The sequence below is a fragment of the Acanthopagrus latus genome, chromosome 14 (assembly GCF_904848185.1).
Source record: "Acanthopagrus latus isolate v.2019 chromosome 14, fAcaLat1.1, whole genome shotgun sequence".
NCBI lineage: Eukaryota > Metazoa > Chordata > Actinopteri > Spariformes > Sparidae > Acanthopagrus > Acanthopagrus latus.
In genome coordinates this window covers 13,066,077-13,072,151 of record NC_051052.1, presented here as the reverse complement: position 1 = coordinate 13,072,151, position 6,075 = coordinate 13,066,077, and positions in this window count along the sequence as shown.

Here is a 6,075-nt window from a genome sequence, read left to right as displayed (position 1 = left end):
GCATCAGATGAACTATTTGCTGCATCTTTATTCTTCTTCCTATTCTTCTTTCTTCTTTTTCCCGCCCCAGCCCCCCATCTATCCATCCATCTATCCATCCATCTATCCATCCATCTATCCATCCATCCATCCATCTATCCATCCATCCATGGAGGATTAGCTGGTGCTGTCTGTTGATGCTGCAGTTTTTGGGTCGAGATGCTGCTGCAGGATCAAATGACCACGTCCAGATGGCTAATGATTATCAAATAGTGCGTTTAAAAGCCTGCGCTACAGTGGCCACTGCGCGCACACTGCGTAACGTTTCCTGTGCGAGGAAGGAAGACAAAAATACCTTCGCTGCGACACCAAACTGGGACGATTGTAATTTCTGATCTGTCAGACATTTCCTGGTCATACAACCTGATGTTAGGCGGCAGCTCCTCTGGGCCCTCGGGGGGCCCTCCGTGATGATGATGCTCCTCATCCTCCTCTTACGCAGAGCTGCCGGAGGCCCCACGCTGTATGTCCACCTCACACCAGGATGCCTAATATATGAGGGCGAGTTCTGCCCACGCTCCTCTCAGATGGCCATCCAGAGTCCATTTACCTGCTGTTGATAATTAGGCAGATAACTAGCTGGATAAAAACTCGTGTAATATTTAGAGGTGATGCTGCGGGGTTCGGTTTCTCCGCCTTTCAGGGCCACTGAAATCAAATCCACGTCGCGGGCTCAGCGTCGAGGAGCCCCGAGCTTTTCTCCAAGCCCACCTGGAAAAGCTGAAACCCGAGCCGCGGATCGCCGTGCGTGTAGGAGATGAGTATCCCCGCGATGAATATTTAAAGCCACTCATTTGGTCGGTGTGCTGATGAAAACAGGTGCCGGCCAGCGGGGAGGGGGATCGGGTGGACGCGGCGCGTTTGTGCCGTGAAGGGATCCAGGCCACACGATAGGAGCGCCGGATGAAATAATAATGCGGCGAGAGTCGGTCTGATGCTCCGAAAGAAAATAAATAAATGAAATACATGGCAACAATGGAGATCAGTTTGCAACACAGTGAAAGGAAAAATGAAGAGGCAGAGATCATGTTTCATTCAAATTCAAATTAAAAATCGTCTGAAATGATGAAAATATGTTGGAAAAGAGGAATTATCCATCAGAATTTAATAACTCCAAATTCATGCACATCTAACATAACAAATGAATTCAAACTACCGAGCCACTTGGAGATTACTGTGAATATCAGGCATACCGGACAAAAAGAATGTAAAATAAAAACATTTTCACATGATCTCAGTGATGATTCATCTCTGTAGGGGGGAAATGTCTCTTAATGTGAAACTGCATTCTGGCTCCGACTGGCCTTACTCCTGCACAGGATTACTGAGCAGAGGATTATTAATGTGATGCCACCAGCACATGCAGCATCATCACTCAGGAAACAAACAAACAAAACACAACAAAAAAACAATGTAAAGATGAAAATAAGGTCACGAGATCAAGCTAACGATAACACACAGCTATGTTTAATATTTTAGATAAGGCATTTTTTTTTTCAAGATTTAAGACTTGTTTCATTGTCATCATGCAACACAATATTTAATAAATGACATTTCTGTTCTATTCCCTGATCGATCCATGCAAAAGAAACAAAACAAAACAACTAGACAGACCAATGACTGTGTTATGATATACAGAATATAAGTGCTGAGGGTAAATTCTGAGGAGAGAAGCTGCTGTAAGTCTGTAAGTCTGGTTGTACGGCAGCAGATACTTTGTGTTAAAGCAACGGTTTATTTATTGTTTTTTTTGTTTTTTTTTAAATACCCGGGTTGTAAAATGGAACTGAGTTTAGGGCCTTTATGTTAAATAACTTTTTTTTTTTTTTTTTTAAAAAAGAAGAGAATCTATTTTATACAGTCTTGCACCTCAGGAGAGAAGCTGCTGTGTGGTCTGGTGGTATGGCAGTGGATACTCGAGGAAATGGTCAATTTATTGTCATTTCAAATATTAGGGTTGTAAAATGAAACAGAATTTTGTCCCTTTCTGCTAAATAACAAAAAAAAAAAAAAGGAAAAGGAAGACAAACTATCTAATACAGTCCCACAGCCTGAGGAGAGAAGCCGCTCTGTCGTCTGGTGGTACGGCAGCAGGAAATACATATTTCAATCTTTTTTTATCTCTGAAACACTCGAACCCTTCTAGTAATTTTGTCAAAGCAAACCACCTTCTGCAGGGTCTCTCTGCGGCCTTCTCCCGCTCTGGTCTTCCTGTTGCAGTGAAGTGGTGGATGGTAGTGGTGGTGGGTGGGGGCATGTTAGTGATTGGGTCATCTATTAGTAAAGACCTGCAGATTATTCTATTGCTTGCTGCTGCTTTGCAACTCCACCTCCCCCCCAAAACCACCCCCTGCTTTGACAGTGAAACAGATCTCGTAACCTGAGAGCGCCCATCGCCTGCCATCCAGCCCCGGCTTGAGAAACCCGACACACAACCTGCTTGTCAGTGATGGTTCGCCCAGACTGGTTGACGGGCCGTCAGCTCAGCAGCAGGAGAGGAGCAGGGACGAAGGGAAGAAACAAGATCAACTTTGACACCATGTTTTTAGGCATCCTTAGTGATGGTTGCACCATGCATCTGAAGGCCCCATGGCATAACAACATGAGACGATGGAATATCTCAACTCTCCTCCAAACATGTGTATAATCTCATCTACTAGGGCCTTTATCAAAGAGTGTATGCACACGGTAGATATGCTCCTAAAAGCCTTGCTATGGATAATATTGCAGCTGACAGTGATTGATCATAACTTGCAGCAGACAGCACATGAGCCTAATGTGGAGCCTCGGGGCATCGTAATGCCTTAAAAGGCCACAGCAGCACAGGTCACCTGACCACCGTGCTCAGCCAGGACCAATCAGACAGCTGGCATTACATCATGGACGGCCCACAGTGTGTCTTGCCCAAACGCACTGCGGATAAAACAGAAGCTTTAAATATTTCATTGAGATTCTCAGGTTGCTTGACTCCTGGAGGTCAGGACTGCGAAGAGACAGATAGCCGTGTCCTCTCCACCCTCCGTCCCTCCCTCCGTCCCTCCCTCCATCCCTCCCTCCATCCCTCCGCCCTCGTCCTATTTTGATGCAGGAGAAGGGTTAGGAGGGCGAAAACAGAGGGCCGGGTTTTTACAGCTCAGAGAATGCTGGGAACACTTGTCATAATCCATGGAACTCAAAATGAAGCGCACAGGAATTAAGGTTGCTTACAACCTGACTTGTTCCTCCTCAGATGTTATCTATATAGCAGAATAATCAACAGAAGGGAAGCAAAATGGTCCAGCGTAACGGCACATTTCACAAGAAGTAGTTGGATGTCTTGCGTAGCCAGTGTAAAGGGTAACTCCACCAATTTTACACCTTAAAATGTGTTTACAGATCTTTTGAAGTAAAGTACGTTTGTGGCTCCTGAGGAAGGAATCTGATAAATTGCCTCCAGTGAGGCCATTATGTGGCTAAGTTGCAACATGGGTAATGTAGGCACCAGGTTTTTAAAATGGAGGGAAAATGCGTGGATAAATAAGGTGATACCTCAAGGTCTAATGTAGTAATTTTCATATTCTTTTTAAATAAATTGCATCTATATAGTGCCTATATTACCCACAATGCAACCTGGCCACTAAGTGACATCACTGGAGGATGTGTATCAGACTACATGCAAATTCTTCCTTCCTATTCTACTTTTATTCACATATGAAGTAGTACTACTGTAGGCACACTTACATTTGTAAAATTGGTGCAGTTACACTTAAAGAAGAATTGCACTGAAGTTGTTGCCATAGCAGTGCTACATTTATATGTGATCTACAATTATCATCAGAGTGTGGAGAGTAACAGATGTGGTGTCATGCAACAGATGTCTATGTCTTGTGTGAGATATCTACATTGTCCCATCCTGTCTCGCACCTTGCCTGAACTGGAACCTGCTGTGTCTCGGCCATGCATGGACTCAGAGTCCTGGTCGCAGCTGCTGTACACCAACACTCCCTCAGTACCCCGAGATCCCAGTCTGGACTGCTAGCAGCACGGCTAACTGTGCTAACTAGCTTACTGCAGCTGCAGCCAGCAGCAGTTATTCTGGGGCTATGCTGCCCCCTATTTGTTTGGAGAATGAATTGGCCAATTTTTGCATATTGCACCTTTAAAGACAGCTATCGAATGTCCTCTGTGGCTCTTATTATTTGCATTTCTGTTTTACTGCAGGCGCTGACAGCTGAGGAGATACTGGAGAGGCCAGAAAGAGAGAAAGCAACAGCACACACTCCACCTGGTGGAGCACCTACTGGGGGCGCCAGACACTTTAAATTCTTGGCAAAAAGGATGGCAAATAGGTTGATTCAGTGACATGTCTGCCCTTATAACAGCCCATTTTAATCTGCAGATTCTTTTTTTGCAGGCTTTCTGTTGGAGAGCAGACACGTGTCGATCACCTGACTGACATTCCTGGCCGGGCTGAAGACCCTGTGGGGCTGAGATCTGGGCACGCTGGAGCTTGTGGCCTGGCAGAGGATGTACAGTGCAGAGAAAAGTAGGTGCGTATACAGGAAAACCACAGAGTAACTTATGATATATTGTTAATAAATTCCATCCAACGTCTGCACACAGATTCAAAAACAGTGAGGTATGAACACAAGTTACACACCATTTGTATTTATACTTGGGCTGTTTTGGGGAAAGGAAGAGGATGCAAGACCGACCAGGCACACTGAACTTTAATTTCCTCATCTTAACTCAACGTACAACCAAACAGAAGGCAAAAAAAAAACAAAAAACATGAGCACAGCGATCACTCATCCAAACATCGAAGAAATATCAAACCAGGGGAGTAATTTCATGTCTCAGCGCTGCTACACAGAAATAAAGACAGACAGGAAGAGAGAGCAGATTGCTGCGTGACAGAATACATTTTTCAGAGGAGAGGGGATTAAACAGCCTTATGTCACAGCATTTATTCCACCCCCCTGCTGTGATTATACAGAGGGGGTTGGAGCTGAGGGCGGAGCAGGCCGGATGAGGCAGCGCCCTCGCCTGGCTCTCTTGTGAGACTGCACCCTCCCTTGCAGTGGAGGCTGCCCTCACTGCAAGGTTAATCTCACACAGTCCAATGTCCCCTTCAAAATAAAAACCCCAGTCAGAAGCTCAGATGCTTAGCAGATTTGGCACAGATCTCTGCAGTATAGAAGACTTATGCAATGCTATATAAACCGAGACTCTAGAGGGGAAGAGACACCGGTTACTCGATGGTTACGGGCTACACAAACAGAACTACAAGCAAGAATTCCACTTTTAATGTTCGCTTTGATGGAAATCCCCATTGTTGTGTGTTGGGATGGCTGCAGTCATTCAGCACCCTCATCTCAGACCTGAAGTACTGGGGTACACTCCTCACTCTCAAGTTTCACAGCACTCACGGGGATCATGGCAGACAGTGGCTCATATTGTAGAAGCCCACTGAGGTGGAGGTGGGGAGTCTGCAGGCAGGGCCGTAGAGCCACACTGACACCTTGTGGAAGTGTGAAAACTGACTGTGAGAGGTTTTCTAAAGCTGTTTTGGACGCCAAATTGGGCAGCCTCTCCCTGATCATGATGACATATTGATGCACTCATACTCAAGAAATGTTAAGGGATATCACACAGGTATAAAGTTAATGGGATATTGCAGTTCATAACAGATTTGTCTTTTGTAGGAGACTCGTGTTAGGGGCCACGTCTCAGAGAACACCAAGCTTTTCAGTGTAAGGTATGTGGTATTTGTGCAAGTATCTTTATTCTGGACCCAAAAAAGCAAGATCCAAGAATGTAAGTTCAATCTAGCGCATGCATTAAAGAAAAGCAATTAGAGTAAGAGTAAAACATAGAGTAATGAGCAGAAAACAAAGCCTGAGGGATGTGGGTAGCAGGTTAGGAAACTAACAAAGCAAAGCACAAATTACAAAAAGGGTCAAAGCAAACCGATCCTTTTGTTTCTAAAAACCAGAAGTGAACTGGGAGTGACGGATGAGGGGGGAAACAAACACGTGGAAACTGGCCAAAAGAAAG